Below are 18,854 nucleotides of genomic sequence, written 5' to 3' on the forward strand. Positions count from 1 at the left end.
CCAGTTTCAATTTATACCACCAATTCAGTGCAGATTTAAATGAAAGAGGATATCCAAGGTAATTGAAATTACGGGACGAATAAGGGAAAATGCGTTAAATTTGGCTGAACATTGCTGGAACCACCCCCCCCCCTCGGGGGGGGGGGTGGTTGTCAAGTAAAATGGCGCTTGATTGTTGTGGACTGTTATTTGTCACTCGTCCTTAACATTAACTGTTATTCCTTTGTTCAAATTTATACAATTCTTCTGTTTCCCATTATAGTGAAGGTAAGGTTGTCCGTAATGTGTGATGAGTTCATTGATATTCATATAGATTATACAGTTATATTGGTCTTCTGCCTAGAAACTGCCATTTATAGCCAACCCTACGTTTTTCTAGGCTTAGCAGTAGAGGTTTTTAACTTTTGATTTGAAAGGGCAATAAAGCAGATATTTAAATCAAATGAAAATGAAATTTTATAGTTTCCACAATAAGCACCGTATCTAAGAATTATTGAAAGACTACTCAAAGAAACAACGGTTTTGAGTATAGGAGAACCAGAATTAACATGAATTTCATCAACAAGAATTATCAAAAACAAATTCATTTTAACGATCTAATTGGAACTAGAAAATATTCATATGGGTTATCAGCCGTAATAACAATAAAGCACTTTGAAGATGTTCAATAACTACGAAAATAACATTTACGTTTCTTAGCCTAAGCCTCTCGCCCCTAAGTTACAAACCTATCATTACCCAAGCAAACCTCGCCATGCCTATCGTTACCTAACTTACTCCACCTTTCTTGTCTGTTCTTACCTAACCTACTCTCAACCTTTCTTGTCCATCCTTACCTAACCTATTTTCACCTTTATTGCTCTTACCTTATCTACCCTTATTTTACATAACCTCACACTATGGGCCTTAAAATCAGCTATTCTCAATTTACCTACCTAACCTCACATTATCTACTTTTACCTTACCTAACCTCTCATTACCTACTGACCCATTACCTACCAACACCTGATCTGCTCTTACCTTACCCACCTTTGCCTAACCTACCCTCGCCATACATATTACCTAACTTATTTTCCCTTTGCCCACCCCTACCTGACTTTACCTTATCTTACCTACCCTTGCCATGCCCTGTCCACCATAAGGCACGATACTACACAGCATTCAATAAGTTTTATTCCAACTGTGACTGGATTGTCCTAATCAGGCAGTAAAATTAGTGCAAACTTTTTTAAAATGTCTTGCTGTTGAGCAAGTTTTATAGTTTATATATATGACTGGACAGTTTTAACATTTTTACTGATCTTTAGAAGTTTCTTATTTTTCATTCATTACCTATACTGTATATAGCTGATTTGTTCTCTTATTTCCTCTCCTCACTGGGCTAATTTTCCTTGATATTTTTTCCAACAGGGGTTGCAGCTTGGGATAATACTAATAACAATAGTAATACCCTCCATTTACCTACCCTTACATGACCTACCTTCACCTTACCTTTTATTATCTTACTTGAAAATACCTTGCCTACTAATAGCTTATCTGCTATCAATTTACCTCCCCTTCCCTTATCAGCTAATATCTTACCAGAGTGGCGGTGGCCTGTTGGAAACTTCCTTGCCTAGTGATCAAATCAAATTTAATTTTGATTTTTAAACCACTTCTAGACCTAGTGCCGCTTAGATTTATATATCAAACGAAACCTTGGACTTCCCTTTTTTTTTTTAGTAAAATTACTTAAATTTGATAATTTGCTGCCAGAGCTAATGTATAGAATTACCGATAGGCAAATGGTATGATACTTTAATATCATGGTAAATAAGAATATACCTTAATGTGAACAGCAGTGGAATTTCCAAAGTTTGATACTGATATTTAGGAAGGTAATGGTGAATTATTGCTCACTGGTATTCGTGATTGCGGGTAAAAGGTTTCCTTAATTTTCTTGCATGTAGGCCTAGTCATTGCTTAACAATTAAAACCAATAGAATTATGCCATGAAATTTGCATGGGTGTTTCCACGCTTTTTCCCATTTTTTCAACCTTGTCTTCTGTTCAATTTTATATTATGCCAAGGCTGTTCGTTTAAGGAGTGGAATGTAATATCCAAGTTTTTCCCCAAAATGCTGATGCATAAAAATTTTGCCTAGAACGTGGATTCATCCCCTCAGCTGTGTTATGGTCGACCCGAGTAAAGTAATGAGTATTTAGACTTCATTGGACTTATAGTCGTACAATGAAGGTAACTATTAAAATTGCCTTCAAGGAAGGTGGTCATATAGAGGTGAGGCAAAAACTGCTTCGTGAATCATTTCAATCAAATTTTCTATAGGTACGGCTGTATCACCCATAACCTTGACTTGATAAAACAAACATTGATTAAATGTAGGTCTTATTGCTTAGAAGTTACATAAAATTACTGCCAAGACTAAGCTGCTTTCATGGGACCCATCGTGACTTTCAAATGAATAAATCGGTTATTGATGTAAAAATATACAGTGATAGAGGACGACATTTGTCGAGTGAGTAGATATGTGATGGCATAGAGCAGGAGACCAAAAGCTTTGGCGTTAGCCAAGGAATATTGATATTCTTGTTGCCAAGGGAAAAGCATTTCCCCCAGCTGGAATTATGTTTAAATTATACCTTCTCCATTTGTGTTTTTTCACTGAGTAAAATTTTCTTAAATACCAGTTGAACTGTTATAGTTATACAAATTTATTCATTCAACAGCACAAGAAGAACAAACAGCTCCTCACAATTCTGCCTGAAGCAGCTACATTATACTTTCACCTAGAAGTATGAAATGGATTCCAATTATTAGTCACTGCAGCTACAGAAAGACCTCGGTCTTCAACCTCCTTGACTTGGGTAAGGAATGATTAAAGTTTCATGCATGGGCCAATGTTGAAAGTATGGGTTTGTATGTGAAACAGTTATGGGATTGGAAGCAGGTATTCCAAGTACTTGTACTAGAATCCTAGGATAGGTTATGTGGGTGTGGTTATGCTGAATAAAATCCCTGTTTCTTCCTTGCCCCATATTTTACCCAATCAGGAGACAATGGTTATGACATGTATTTTCAAATGGGTTTTGATTTGATTCATTTCTATCTTCTGCTAGTGCAGGGCTTATTATACTTGTGTCTTTTATCCCACTTAACTTAAAAAAAAAAGTCTCCCACTGGGATCCTCCATCATTATTTTGTTTCTTTGAAGCATAATAGAGCAGGCATTAGTTCTAAAGGGTCCTTTATATATGCAAGTTATATTACAATAGATTAACAATTTAAGGTATCTGAAAACCGTTGCTATTATTTTATTTATGTTAAACATAATGCAGATGACATTAGCTTGTAATTATCTCTTCATATGCAAATTTTATCACAAGAAATGAACAGTTTAAATTAAAGTATTAATGGTGAAGATGGAATTTCATCTTTTGGGAATGACAAACATTACTTACTCATTATGAAGTCAGTGGTTACTACTCATGAAAAAATGAGGTATGCATGAATCATTTACATTTTTGAGATTAGGCCCTTAAAGTTTGGTGCCATTGCTGCAAAACCATTCATTCTAGAGGCACAAGTAAAGAGAAAACCCAACGGGTTGCACTATGAAGTTAATGTTCATAGAAGTTGGACATCAAAGTACATGAAAGGAAGGAAGTGTCGATGAGTTAACTAGAAGGCTGAAAAGTGAGCATAGCTGAGGCCCAAAGGTATTCTGCAAAGATCTCTCAAGTTATATCTGTAGTGCACCAAGGGAGATCCACTGATGACTGTATCAAAATGGGACATAATCAGTGTTTGTTCCGTAACCGAAATACAAATCACGCTATTTACAATGGGTTTACGTTTTAGCGCAGCTGAAATGGCGAGCCATTAGAATTTAACGAGGGTGTATTACCCCCGCGCTAGTTAGCGGTGGGGTAGGGGAGTGGTAGCTAGCTACCCCTCCCCTCCCTCACACACAGATGAATGCTCACTTTCACTTTTGGCTCGGACTGTGACAGACGTCTCTGTCTTGGTCCTCTCTTGGCAGCCATTGTTTGTTTTGTCTTTACTTAATCGCTTACTTTTCATTTACTCAATATATATGTAAACATGTTTTCATGTTTGTATACATATTTGAGTATAGAAATCAGTAAGTTTCCTTTTCAGATTTGTGTGTGTAGTGTACTTATCTACATGGTGTCCTCGGCAGTTGGCCGCCACGGCGTTATGGGTGGCGATCGAGTTTGACTTATGTCTTTCTCTCTCTCTCTCTCTCTCTTGAGGTCGTTCACCCTTTTACTACGTGTTACTACGCCCTTGTAGCTTCCTTTCCGTGTGGGGGGGAGTTGCTACGCCTTACCGATCTAGTTCGTTTCTGTAATATGGCAACGGTGTGAGCTGTCTTGTTGAGTCCTGGGGATTCGGCTGTTGCTGCCTCCCCCCTTGTGTTTTCGTCAGGGGCGTGTCTCCTTCTACTGGAAGTACTCCCGTGATGACGGACAGCTCTCCAGTTCATTTTAGAACTCTCAGGAGGCTTGCCTCCTTGGGCAGGTAACTTTCCTTCCGAGGGAAGTTTTTCCTGTCCAGGCTTGAGTTTTTCCCCTTATGGAGTAGAGACTCCTCTTCGGAGGTTTCTTCTGTTGCTGTTGGCCTCCCTCGGTAAGGCCCACCGTCCGCCTCGTCGTAAGGGCCTCTCATCTCCCTATAAGGGTGCTTGAGGCGCCTTTTTGAATCTCCGTTTGCAGCCTACAACTCCTTTTTCTCGATCTTCCGCCTTGGTGCATATGGACAGCAGTCTGATCTCGTCTTCCGACGGGCAACGGTCTTCCCGACGGACAACAGTCTTCCCGACGGACAGCGGTCTTCCGACGGACATCAGTCTCCCGGCCTACAACGATCCCCTCGGGGCAAAGGGTTACCTCCCACGGGGGTTCTTCCCTTGCGTGTCAGGGTTTCCCTGCGCGCCCTTCTGCTGTGTTCTCTCCTGCTCCTGCTCAGTGTTAACGCACAGGCACGCTTCTGCTCATCAGCGCTCTCCTGTTCGTCAGCGCTTTCATGATGATCATCCCTGCTGTTACTGTTGGTTCCTGTTACGCGCCCTGTGCGCCCACGTTCGCTCGCGATCTAGAACTTCGGTTCAGGTCGGGGTCAAGGACTCTTCTTCTATACGCAGGCTTCCACGCGTAGCCTTCTGCTCGTCAGCGATCATCAGCTCGCCAGCGATCACCTGTCTCTCGGCGATCTCCGGATCGCCCGCGTGTGTTACAGCCGGCACGCCAACGTTCTCCAACTCTTTTGAAGGAACATGGTTCGCCAGCTACTAGCTCACCTGCGGATGCTGATCGCCATCGCGCGACCGCACACCTGCGGATGCTGATCGCCATCGCGCGACCGCACACCTGCGGATGCTGATCGCCATCGCGCGACCGCACACCTGCGGATGCTGATCGCCATCGCGCGACCGCCCACCTGCGGATGCTGATCGCCATCGCGCGACCGCACACCTGCGGATGCTGATCGCCATCGCGCGACCGCCCACCTGCGGATGCAGATCGCCATCGCGCGACCTCCCACCTGCGGATGCAGATCGCCATCGCGCGACCTCCCACCTGCGAATGCTGATGGCCATCGCGCGGCCTCCCACCTGCGGATGCTGATCGCCATCGCGCGGCCGCCCACCTGCAGATGCTGATCGCCATCGCGCGGCCTCCCACCTGCGGATGCTGATGGCCATCGCGCGGCCGCCCACCTGCGGATGCTGATCGCCATCGCGCGGCCGCCCACCTGCGGATGCTGATGGCCATCGCGCGGCCGCCCACCTGCGGATGCTGCTCGCCATCGCGCGGCCGCCCACCTGCGGATGCTGCTCGCCATCGCGCGGCCGCCCACCTGCGGATGCTGCTCGCCATCGCGCGGCCGCCCACCTGCGGATGCTGCTCGCCATCGCGCGGCCGCCCACCTGCGGATGCTGCTCGCCATCGCGCGGCCGCCCACCTGCGGATGCAGATCGCCATCGCGCGACCGCCCACCTGCGGATGCAGATCGCCATCGCGCGACCTCCCACCTGCGGATGCAGATCGCCATCGCGCGACCTCCCACCTGCGAATGCTGATGGCCATCGCGCGGCCTCCCACCTGCGGATGCTGATCGCCATCGCGCGGCCGCCCACCTGCGGATGCTGATGGCCATCGCGCGGCCTCCCACCTGCGGATGCTGATGGCCATCGCGCGGCCTCCCACCTGCGGATGCTGATGGCCATCGCGCGGCCGCCCACCTGCGGATGCTGCTCGCCATCGCGCGGCCGCCCACCTGCGGATGCTGATGGCCATCGCGCGGCCGCCCACCTGCGGATGCTGCTCGCCATCGCGCGGCCGCCCACCTGCGGATGCTGCTCGCCATCGCGCGGCCGCCCACCTGCGGATGCTGCTCGCCATCGCGCGGCCGCCCACCTGCGGATGCTGCTCGCCATCGCGCGGCCGCCCACCTGCGGATGCTGCTCGCCATCGCGCGGCCGCCCACCTGCGGATGCTGCTCGCCATCGCGCGGCCGCCCACCTGCGGATGCTGCTCGCCATCGCGCGACCGCCCACCTGCGCATGCTGCTCGACCATCGCGTCGGCATAACACAACGCGCCATCGCCAACCTGCACGTTAGCGCTCACCAGCTCACCACCGGTCGCTTGTTGATCCATATCGCCAGCGGTCTTCCTCGCCCACGCGGCAGCGCGTTTCCTCGCCATCGCGCTAACGCTTGCGTTCGCCGCCCCGGACTCGCGCTCATCCACCTGGCCACCCTCACGACCGCTCGCCTGCGCGCCCGCGCGACCGCTCGCCCGCGCGACCGCTCGCCTGTGCGCCTGCGCGCCCACGTGCCTGCACGTCTACGCTCATGCGCGTCCGCGCCCATGCTCTACAATGTTCGCCCACGCGCGAACCAACGGTTTTCCATCACGCGGACGGATGGTGTTCCGTCGCGCGAACCTACAGTGTTTCTTCGCACAAACGTCGGCTTATTTCTTGCAGTATCCTTTGCTCGTCTATGGGTTATCGCTCGCCGACCACCAGCTCTCGCCCTTCCTACCACGCTCGCCCTCCTTCTGCGCTCCTTCGCTCACCTTCGTTTGCGTTACCGCGCATGGGCGCTTCCACGTTTGCCCACGCGAAAATCTTTGAATTACCGTCGCGCGAGCTCCAGGGCGATTGCGACCACGATTCCCAATGGGGTTTTCGCAGCATGGCCAGCCTGGCGAGTTCTTCTGGAGCGTATTTCCAGAACACGGCCTCACCCCGTAAACGCAGAGCATGGCACTTGCAAGAATAGGAGAAACTTAAGGGAGATCTGAGCAACACTCCTCTTTCCTGAACCTGGTTAGCCCTTCCCCGTCATTCCCTGGAGGGATTTTTGGCGGGGGGGGCTTTCCGTTTGAGATTTCTCCATTGGACAAGGGGTGACTGCTTACCCCTTCCTCTGGGAGCTTACCAGGTTCTTTCCCTCCTCGGTTACGGCCCGAGGTTGGGTTCAAGGAAGCTACAGGAAGAGCATGGGTACTTTCCTCCTCTTGAGCTCAGGCACCTTGGCCTTTCGTCGTTAAGTATCTAACTTGCGGACAAGCTCGATGTTGTACCATCTGGACGCGCTGACTGAGGGCTTCCTTCGGGTGTCTCATCTGTGGAGGTCGACGACCTCAGACACCCTTCCATCCTTGAGAAGAGTTTGTTTGTGCCCAAGGACAGAGACTTAGACTGCGGCTGTGCGGAGGAAATTGACTTCCGTTTTCACTCCTCCAAGGCGCTTTCTTCCAGACTCTGCAGGGCTCCAGCGCCCTTTTCTTTCAATCACGTCGGCCTAAGTTATCGGCTACGACAACTGGGACAAGGTGTCCAATTGCAGTTTCCTCCTGTCAGGAACAGATGGCACGGGAGACTCCCCCGGGGGGGCATAGTCCTAAAAGGAGTTCACGAACTCTAGGAATGCAGGTTTTTCTCTGGGAGGATGCTTAAGGTTACTCATCCGAATGACAGCTTCCCGATGCCCATTCCCGCACAATCTCTGTGATCAGCCAAGGATATCGCGCCTGCCGTCTCTGTCAGCGAATTCAGTGTCTCTGAACCTCTATGCCATAGCGTCAGCAGAGTTGCCCGGTTGGGCAGAATGATCCATACCTTAGGCGAAGGTCTTCCTTAGGATCATCGACGGCTTCACTCCCGGCCTCCTCAGTCGATCCTTTCTTGTAAGAAAGGATCTGAGAGGGGATGTCCTTGGTCGACCTCTCAGCCCTGCTCAAGTTTGTCGAACAAACTTCGGCCAGCGTAGACCAGCAGAATCGACCAGACTGGTAACGAGGCGACAGGACTCCTTAAACCCTGGATCGGAAGGACGGGTACTTTGTTTCCATTCCATCCATCTTCCAGGGTGCTCGTCCAATTCAGCCTAGACTGCAAGTATTCCTGCTTATGATGCAGTGTGGCTATCCCGCCGTGGCATAGCAGGTTTGTTTCCCCAGAGAACTCTCCCTGCCTTCTTCTTGGCCGCTCAGGTGCAGGCTTCCGCCTCCTCTGCTGTTTGGAGGGCTGGTCAACTCCGGTAGGCTCGGGTTCGACCTTCTTCAGCGCCGGGACAAGCTTCCGGATGCTTACCATGAGTGTGGGCTCATGGTATTTTGCTTGGAGCCTTCTCTTCTTCTGCCTCAACATATGGAGTATCTGGCCATGATATTGAGTCAACGGCCTTACCACGTTGGAAACCCCGCTTCTCGTCCGTCCAGCGAGGTTAAGCAACGTCGGTACTTGGATGGGTGACCACCTGGGGACGCCAGATTCTGTTACCACATCATCCGAGCCTTCCTTTCTGTTGACTGTGGCAAGACTGAGGAGAGTCGCAGTACCTGTTCTCAGTCAAGCAGAGCTTTCAGCCCTACCTTGGAACATTTCCTAGTTCTCCTTTCCTCGTTGACCCGTCTATAGTCCGAACGGTCGCCTCAGGATAAGTTCCATGTGGGGCGATCCAAGTTCCGGTGGCTTCAGGCAATGTTTAACCGGACTTCCTGGCCCCTATGGGACCAGCGGAACTATTAGACCTGCAATGGGTGTTGACCTATGGAGCCTCTTGATGGTAGTGGATATTCTCGTCCTTTCCCCACATTCTTGATGCTGTTCTCGGACTCGTCAAAGGAAAGGGGGGGGCCATGTTCCGGTCCAGGCCTATGGTCAAGACCTGAAGGATACCTCTCCATCATTCAGGCAGGCTTAGGGGCCTTCAATACCACCATCGGCTCTCTCATTCCAGGCAGGGGAATGTTCTCTCAGACTATCCGAGCAGAGCCTCGTAGAGAGAGTGTACCTGGGGTCTTTGACCTTGGGTAACCAGCAAGTACTGGTCTGGGGGACCTGATCGCGACAGCTTGGAACCTCAAGCTTCCGCTATTCTTCCCCCCAGTCTCAGACCCCGAGACTCTGGCAAGATGCATTCCGGTGATGGTGGGACAACTTCGACGCCTGCGTCTTCCCTCCCTTTTGTCTGTGGACAATGGGTCTCAACAAGACCAGGTTGTCTGTCAACCTTTCAATGGGAGAGCTCCACTGGGACTATGCGCAGAACGGTTTCTAGACCCTCTGCTTCCCCTGACGGAACTCCCGGGAGAGCTTCTCCCACGGCGCAGACTACTCAAGCAACCACACTGCGACATCTCTCCCGAACCGGGGCGTCGCTTCGGCTTCATGCCTGGAGACACTACGCCTCCTCCTCAAGAAGAGACAACCCGCTACAGTCGCGGTATGGAGGTCGCTTCATCTGCGATAGTCATCCACAGGGGTCTCCCAGGCAAAGTGAAGAGTCTAAGGTGGTTGGTGCCGTGGGAGATATACCTCTTCCCTTGAGGCCTCTTCTCCAGCAATAACGGTCTTATTGCCTTTCGGCGGGAGGAAACTCCTTTCCGCTCTCGGCAATGAAGCCTGTCGCTCAGCCTTTCCCTGACCTTCAGGCTTAAAGGAATAACTTTTTCCTGACCGCTGGATCTATCCTCGCTCATGCGAAGCTACGATCGTCCCTACCCTAGTCGGAGGAAGACCTCCAACTTGGAGCATGGCTCGGACTTTTAGTCCTTTAAGAGATCTTCTCAAGACCCTTTACGACAGGCCTTGGATTGTATTCCGCCTTGGGTCTCCTGCTCACTCTGGCCACGGCCAGTGTGTAAGCAATCTTCTTGGTCTCTTACGACTCCCCCCTTTCTAAGGAAGAGGGGAAGGCAACATTCAGGCTCGCTCCTGAGTTGTTGGCTAGACTCAGAATCTGGGGGTCCCGGCCCTTCGGTCCGATTCATTCAAGATTTCGAGTCTCCATTCTGTATCTGATGTCCCAAGACCTTCTCTTTCTTGCCAGTAAAGGAATTGAGAGGTTAGCGCTGGGAACAGCTGCAGTTTGTCCTCAGTTGCAGCCGATTTGGGAGCACAAGGAGGACATGGGGGAGAGTCACCAGTATACCTCTTCAGCCCGGACTCAAGGACATTCATCTCGACCTGTCTCCAGACCCTCCCCCGTCACGTCGCCCTACAGCACGATGTTGGATACATCGCAACATCCCTCGCCTTCGAGTAATACTACTCTGTGACGCAGGTGCTACAAGCTGGAGTCTGGAAGCGTCTAATGACCTTCGCAGCCCGCTTCCTGCAGGGCGTGACCCACAGGAGTCTCGATACGTTTTCTATCGCTCTGTGGTGGCTACACAACAGCTGGTCTAACCTCAGGCTCCTTTTTGGACAGGTAGCAGAAGGTTCAGGGCATTGTTATCAGGTTTTAGTCTGCATGAACGAAAGAAGTATGTCTGGCCCTTACTTCTTTCTTCATCATCCCCTCTACGGGGAAGCAGCATCCTGGTCTCTGCATAGCTGACCTCGAACCTCTGCAGGTAAACCATGCTTCCTTGTGTTCCGAGTATTGAGTCAATACTGTCGCGTCCCCCATACCCTGACGAGGTGGTATTGGGAACGTCCTAACCCAGAGTTCCTTCTGGAACTCCAGGTCAACTGCCTAGGACGGGTCACACTTCTTCCTTCACACAAAAGCTTACGTAGGCCACATGGTTCCTTGCGAAGCAAGGAACTTGTGAGGTGCAGGGACTCCTTTTATCGAGTGCTACTCACTCGGATTCTGAGTCCCAGGGTAAAGCCAAAGCCAGTATGGCTGGGGACTTTCCACCCTACCTAAGGGGTAAGTCACCCTGTGTAAATAGCGTGGTTTGTATTTCGGTTACGGAACAAATGACAAATTCGAAGATAATTTGTATTTGTTCCGTAACCGAAATACAAACCACGCTATTTACAAAGGGTTTACTTTTAGCGCAGCTGAAATGACGAGCCAATAGTTTTTAACGAGGGTTAATTACCCCCGCGCTAGTTAGCGGGGGGTGGGGAAGGGTAGCTTGCTACCCTTCCCCCCTCCACACACCGGTGACTTGCTTCACTTCACTTTTGGCTCGGCGGTGATCAGACGTGTCTGTTCATCGCCTTCGTGACAGCCTTTAATTTTCTTCTTTTTCTTTTCAGCTTGTGTGATTGGTTGGAAGTTGACCTTCAGTTATTTTCTTTTTTTTTTTTTTTAATTTGCGTACATGCCCTGGAGTTGCCGGCCGTCCTTGTGGGACTTTCATGTCGGACGTGATTACGGATCCTCACACCCTCTGCCCTCAATGTCGGGGCCGACGGTGCGACCAGGATAACATGTGCCGTGAGTGCAGGGAGTGGTCTGCCTCCCAGTGGGAGAGGTTTGGCCGTCGGCGTAAGAAGAAGTCCAAGAGAGACCGTTCTCCTCCGGGGTTAGCCTTGAAGGAGGAAGGTTCTCGGGACTCTTCTTCCGCCGCCCAAACCTCCTCCGAAGCTCCCCCTCGTCCGCCTCCTAAGGAGAGTCGTCCGAGTGGGAGCGCAGGCCCTTGTTCTGTTTCCCTACCTTCGGTGGGGGGAGAGGGCATCGCCTCCCATAGCGAGGCGGTTCCCCCTCCTCCTCCGGGGGAGGTTATTGATAATAATACTTTATCCAGTGATGATCTGTTGCAGATTTGGTCGTCCCTGGGGCTTAAGGGCTTGCCCTCCAGGGTCGCTCTTATTGACCTTGTCTCGTTGGGGGCCGCTGTTAAACAGTCGCCGGTGGTAGCGGAGGTAGACCCTCTGTCTATTGTCGACGTCGTGGTGACAGAGGCCTCCGACGTGGCTGGGCCTTCCGACGCAGGTGCTGTTGCTGGTGATGGTGCTCTAGGCTCTCCTCCTCCTTCCGTGCATCCTTCGAAGGGGGAAGTGAGTCCTTCGGTCTCGACTGCTGCCCAGCTTCCTTCTGAGGGAAGTGTTTTGAAGGAGACTCCCCTTCGGAGGACCGATGGTCCCGACGATCTCCCCCGAGGCCGCCTCCGCCGTAAGGCTCACCGCCCTCTACGCCACAAGGGCCTCCCTTCCCCTTACAGGGGGACTAAGAGGCGCCTTTTTGGGTCTTCGTCCTCCGGGGGGGACTCTCCTCGTCAGCCTCAACCGACTGCTCCGCCCTCCTTGAACCTCTCTGCGGACCGCTCACCATCTCCTGCCGGATCTTCGCATTCTGGAGAACTCGTCACCCGACGGGCAACGGTCCCTTCGGGGCTAAGGGATTCTTCCCTTACGCGAGCAGGGCCAGCGCACAAGCGCTCTCCTGCTCGCCAGCGATCTCCTGCTCGCCGACGCTCACCTGCTCGTCGGCTCTCTCCTGAGGTTCGCCCCCCTCGCCAGCGCTCTCCTGCTCGTCAGCTCTCTTCCGAGCGTCAGCGCTCATTTGAGGACCATCGCCCTGCGGTCTCTGACCACCCTTTAGTTCCTGCTGAACTCCCTGCTCACCATCCACCTGGTCCTGTGGCTACGCAACATCGTGCTGCGCGTGTCAGAAACACATGTTCGCCAACGCGCCAGCGATCTTCCCGTTCCTGCTCGTGAACCTATCCTCTCACAGGACACGCGTCGACCTTCTGCTCGCCAGCGATCACCAGCTCGCCAGCGATCACCAGTTCGCCAGCGATCACCTTCACATGCTGCCCGCCATCGCACGAACCTGCATGATCGCCCGCTTACGCATGCTGCTCCTCATCGCAATACCCTGAACGATCGCCCTCCTGCGGATGCTGATCACCATCGCACCCTTTCTCGCGATCATTCACCTGCGCATGCTGCTCGCCATCGCACAACCCTGCACGATCGCCCGCTTACGCATGCTGCTCCTCATCGCAATACCCTGAACGATCGCCCTCCTGCGGATGCTGATCACCATCGCACCCTTTCTCGCGATCATTCACCTGCGCATGCTGCTCGCCATCGCACAACCCTGCACGATCGCCCGCTTACGCATGCTGCTCCTCATCGCACAACCCTGAACGATCGCCTTCCTGCGGATGCTGATCACCATCGCACCCTTTCACACGATCATTCACCTGCGCATGCTGCTCGCCATCGCACAACCCTGAACGATCGCCCGCTTACGCATGCTGCTCCTCATCGCGCAACCCTGAACGACCGCCCTCTTGCGCGCAATCATTCACCTACACATGCTGCTCGCCATCGCTTACCATCACGTGGTCATTATCGCCAGCGATCTTCTTCACCTACGCGGCAGCACGATCCCTCGCCGTCGCGCCATCGCTTGCGTTCGTCGCCTCGGACACGTGTTCATTTACCTGCCCACCCTCACGCCCACTCGCCTGCGCGCCCGCGTGATCGCTCGCCTGCGCGCCCGCGCGATCGCTCGCCTGCGCGCCCGCGCGACCGCTCGCCTGCGCGCCCGCGCTACCGCTCGCCTGTGCGCCCGCGCGATCACCCGCGCAACCATTCGCCTTTGCGCGACCGTTCACCCTCGCGCGACCATAGTTCGCGGCGAATTCCACAGCCGGTGGTAGCAGCAGGGACGCGTGCTCCTAGACGGCACTCGGGATCACCTCCATCCAAGCACGGGTTGGTATTGCAGGACGAGGACAGGTCATTACAGCATTCTTCCCCACCTTCTTTTCAGGCAGGTACCGTCGTGTCCACTCCAAAGGATCGCCCGATCCCTTTCACCTTAGCGAGGATTTCGGACTCTGTGTCCTTTGAGCAGCAGACTTGGTTTGGTCCGCTGGCACGGGCGTTAGTGAGGGTTATGAAACCAGCACTCGCCGGCCAGGGTAACAAACCAGCGGCTGTCTCTCCTACGCTGAAGAGAAAGAGAGGAGTGGACTTCGTGGTGACTTCCCCCAGGGCGAAGTTGGTTCCCAAGAGGTCGGTCTCGAGGGTCCCCTCTCCTGCACGAGTACTCTCTCCTTCTCCCGTGGACGAGGCCTTTCCGTCTTCAGGTGAGTCCAGTGGACCGGTAGTCTTCCCCCCGGCACCAGGGGGGGAGACTTCGCTTCAGGCAGGAGAATCGTCTCGTGAGGAAGGGGCCCCTCGAACCTCGTTGTTGGGATCCTGTATCCCTCCTAGGAGGGAGCCCAAGGATTCCAAGACCATCCCTAAATCCTCTGCAAGGATTCGACAGGAACCCACGACTACCCAGGGGAATGTCCACGTATCACCCCAGGAAGAGATTCCTGGGGCAGGAGACTTAGCTGCCAGCCCGCAGGGAGGAGAACAGCAAGAGTCCGAACATGCCTTCTGGCAGGTCCTAAGCCTGATAAGGCAACTTAACAGTCTTACGGATCCAGTCATCCCCCCCCCGTGAAGGCAAAGACACAATTCTGGATGAAGTGTTCGACGTTCGGAAGGCCCCTAAGACCAGTGCAGCTCTGCCCTGGTCTCGGGGGCTGAAGAGTGCCAGAGCTAGGGCCAATGCTCAGCTCGCACTTCTTGCCTCCTCCAGTCGTTCCACTGCCGGGAACAAACTCATCCCTCCTCCTCGCCTTCAGCAGAGGAGGTATTTCGAGATCCTGGGTGAGCACAACCTCGCTCTTCCGCTCCATCACTCTGTGGAGGAGCTGGCGAAGGGAGTTCCCTTGGAGAAACTCTCTGCCCGGCAGGTGTCGTTCTCGGCGGCAGAGATCCTTAACCACGAGAAGGTCGCTAAGTGTGCCATGCAGGCCACTTCGTGGCTGGACTTCTGGTTAGGATCTCTGGGCATCCTATTGCGATCTGAGGACTTGTCCAAGGAGACCAATAGGAAGGCCCTAGAGACCTTCTTGCTCTCGGGCACCCGCTCCATCGAGTTCTTGGCGCACCAGGTTACCACCCTGTGGGCCAACTCGGTGTTGAAGCGTCGCGATGCTGTGTCCGAGAGATTCCATCCGAAGGTCCCCGCCGTAGATGTGTGTAGGCTCCGACATGCCTCCCTCCTGGGGGAGAGCCTGTTTGAGCCTCAAGACTTGGAGCGAACGGCTGAGAGGTGGAGGAAATCCAGCACGGACTCCCTCCTCCACAGGGCCCTTACAACTCGGCCCTATAAGCCTCCAGCCCCGCCACAACAGCAGCAACAGCCTCGTAAGGCTCCAAAACAGGCACCGGCAGCTAAGAAAGTGGTGTCTAAGCCCCAGCCCTTTCCAGCCAAGGTCAAGAGGGGTGGTAAGTCCTCCAGGGGAGGCAAGACTTCTAGGGGTGGCGGCCGCGGCCGCAAGCCCTAGGGGTGGCAGTCCCCCTGCGTGTCCACCTGTGGGGGGATGCCTTCAGCGTTGCGTCCGCAGGGGGCAACATCTCGGGGCCGATGCTTGGACGATCTCAGTGATCGGCCAAGGTTATCGCGTCCCGTTCACGTCATCTCAACCTCCCCTGACAGCGAATCCAGTGTCGTTGAGCTCCTATGCCATAGGATCGGCAAAGGGGCTGGCCCTACAGGCCGAAGTCAAGACCATGTTCGAGAAGGGTGCTCTCCAGGAGGTCGTGGACGGCTCTCCAGGCTTCTTCAGTCGACTCTTTCTTGTAAAGAAGGCTACTGGAGACTGGAGACCCGTCATCGATCTCTCGGCTCTGAACAGGTTTGTCAAACAAACCCGGTTCAGCATGGAGACAGCAGACACGGTCAGACTTGCGGTGAGACCACAAGACTTCATGTGTACACTGGATCTAAAGGATGCGTACTTCCAGATCCCAATCCATCCGTCTTCCAGGAAGTACCTGAGATTCTGCCTAGACAACAAGATCTACCAGTTCAAGGTGCTGTGTTTCGGTCTCTCCACAGCTCCTCAGGTGTTCACCAGAGTGTTCACCCTGATTTCGACTTGGGCGCACAGGAACGGCATTCGTCTCCTTCGTTACCTAGACGATTGGCTGATCCTAGCAGACTCGGAGTCGACCCTTCTTCGACACCGAGACAGGCTTCTAGATCTTTGCCAGGATCTGGGGATCGTGGTAAACCTCGAGAAGTCCTCTCTGCAGCCGTCCCAACGACTGGTTTATCTAGGCATGCTAATAGACACCAATCTCCACAAAGCCTTTCCATCAGACGACCGGATAGCAAGGCTGAGGAGGGTGGCGGAACCTTTCCTCAGGCGAAAAGAACTCCCCGCCCAATCGTGGTTGCGTCTCTTGGGCCACCTATCCTCCCTGGCCCGTCTGGTTCCAAACAGCCGCCTCAGGATGAGATCCCTTCAATGGCGGCTCAAGTCCCGGTGGAATCAAGGATCCGATTCCCCGGACACTCTGATCCCAATGGGGTCTCTGGAACAGACGGACTTGCGGTGGTGGCTGGCCGACGAGAACCTGCGAAAGGGAGTGAGTCTTCTCGTCCTTCCCCCGGAATTGACTCTGTTTTCGGACGCGTCAAAAGAAGGGTGGGGGGCGCACGTTCTGAACCAGAGGGCCTCAGGCCTTTGGTCAGAATCAGAAAAGTGCCTACACATCAACCTGCTAGAATTGAAGGCCGTCTTTCTGGCCCTTCAACAGTTCCAACGGTTCCTGGCGGGTCACTCCGTGGTGGTGATGAGCGACAACACCACGGTAGTGGCTTATATCAACAAGCAGGGAGGCACTTTTTCGCAACAGCTATCCCATCTTGCAGTAGAGACTCTGAGGTGGACCGAAACCCACTCGATAACACTATCAGCTCGCTTCATTCCTGGCAAGAGGAATGTGCTCGCCGACAGTCTGAGCAGGGCTTCGCAGATAGTGAGTACCGAGTGGTCTTTGGATCCTCAGATAGCCAACAAAGTCCTGACTTTGTGGGGTTCCCCGACGGTGGACTTGTTCGCGACAGCCTTGAACTTCAAGCCGCCCCTGTACTGCTCACCAGTCCCGGACCCCAAGGCTCTCTGGCAAGATGCTTTCCAGCAACGGTGGGACAACATCGACGTGTACGCCTTCCCACCATTCTGTCTGATGAGAAGGGTGCTCAACAGGACCAGACTATCGGTCAACTGTTCCATGACTCTAGTAGCTCCGCTATGGCATCACGCGGAATGGTTTCCGGACCTTCTGCAACTCCTGACGGAACTCCCAAGGGAGCTTCCTCCACGACACGAGCTTCTCAGACAACCCCACTCCGGTGTCCCTCACAGGGCCGTAGCCTCGCTTCGGCTTCACGCCTGGAGACTATCCAGCGTCTCCTCGCGGAGAGAGGCTTTTCGCAACAGGTTGCGGAGAGAATGTCTCGGCACCTGCGAAGGTCCTCTGAGGGAGTCTACCAAGCGAAGTGGAGAGTCTTTTGTGGTTGGTGTCGTGGAAGGGGTATCTCTCCACTCGATGCCACTATTCCAGCAATAGCGGACTTCCTTGTGTATCTGCGAGAAGAAATGCGCCTTTCTGTCTCGGCAGTGAAAGGCTATCGCTCAGCCTTAAGCTTGGCCTTCAGATTGAAGGGCGTGGATATTTCTTCATCGCTAGAACTCTCTTTACTCATACGTAGCTATGAGCTTACCTGCCCCCAGTCGGAAGTGAGACCCCCTCCTTGGAACGTGGTTCGAGTTCTCAGGTCTCTCAAGAGACCTCCCTTCGAGCCATTACGCCAGGCCTCCGATCGCCACCTGTCTTGGAAGACGGCTTTCCTACTCGCCTTGGCCTCGTTCAAGCGAGTAGTGAACTTCATGGTCTCTCGTACGACATCGCCCATTCAAGGGGATGGGGGGAGGTAACGTTCAGGTTCGTCCCTGAGTTTGTGGCCAAGACTCAGAATCCTGGAGTGCCGGATCCTCGGTTCGACTCTTTCAGGATCGCGAGTCTCCGTTCTGTAACAAACGACCCAGACCAGCTGCTACTATGCCCAGTGAGGTGTCTGAGGTACTACTTGAAGAGAACGGCTGCAGTCCGTCCTCATGTGCGAGCTTTGTTTGTGAGCACAGGCAGGACAAAGAGGAGGGTCACAAGGAACACCATCTCTGCTTGGATTCGAAGGGTTATCCACCATGCCCTGAATCCTGACCCTCCTCCGTCACGTCGCCCTCGGGCCCACGATGTCAGGGGTATTGCTACATCCCTGGCCTTCAAGAGAAACTTCTCTGTGACGCAGGTACTTCAAGCGGGGGTCTGGAAGCGTCAAACGACCTTCACAGCCCACTACCTGCAAGACGTGACCCACAGGAGCCTCGATACGTTCTCTATCGGCCCTGTGGTGGCTGCACAACAGCTGGTCTAACCTCAGGCTCCTTTTTGGACAAGTAGCAGTAGGTTGAGGGCGTTGTTACCCGGTCTTAGTCTGTGTGAATGAAAGAGTATGTCTGACCCTTACTTCTTTCTTCATTCTCCCCTCTCTTGGGGAAGCAGCATCCTGGTCCTCGCATAGCTGACCTCGACCTCTGCAGGTAACCCATGCTTCTTTGTGCTCCTAGTATTAAGCTTAATACTGTTGCGTCTCCCATACCCTGACGAGGTGGTATGGGGAACGTCCTATCCTAGAATTCCTATCTGAAGGTCTCAAGGTCAACTTCATAGGACGAGTCACACTCTCCTCCTCACACTACTTATGT

At 53.0% G+C, this 18,854-nt stretch overlaps 1 long non-coding RNA gene across 2 annotated transcripts in view; it reads left to right on the plus strand.

The window, feature by feature from the left end:
• Positions 1-224: 224 nt before the first annotated feature.
• The window catches only part of LOC137645045 (uncharacterized), a 109,252-nt gene continuing 90,622 nt past the window's right edge, over positions 225-18,854 (plus strand). For both annotated transcript variants that reach the window (XR_011045266.1, XR_011045265.1), the window contains exons 1-2: positions 225-267; positions 2,728-2,865. This is a non-coding gene — a long non-coding RNA (uncharacterized lncRNA). The remainder of the gene's footprint in view (positions 268-2,727; positions 2,866-18,854) is intronic.

Source organism: Palaemon carinicauda, chromosome 8, assembly GCF_036898095.1.
Source record: "Palaemon carinicauda isolate YSFRI2023 chromosome 8, ASM3689809v2, whole genome shotgun sequence".
NCBI lineage: Eukaryota > Metazoa > Arthropoda > Malacostraca > Decapoda > Palaemonidae > Palaemon > Palaemon carinicauda.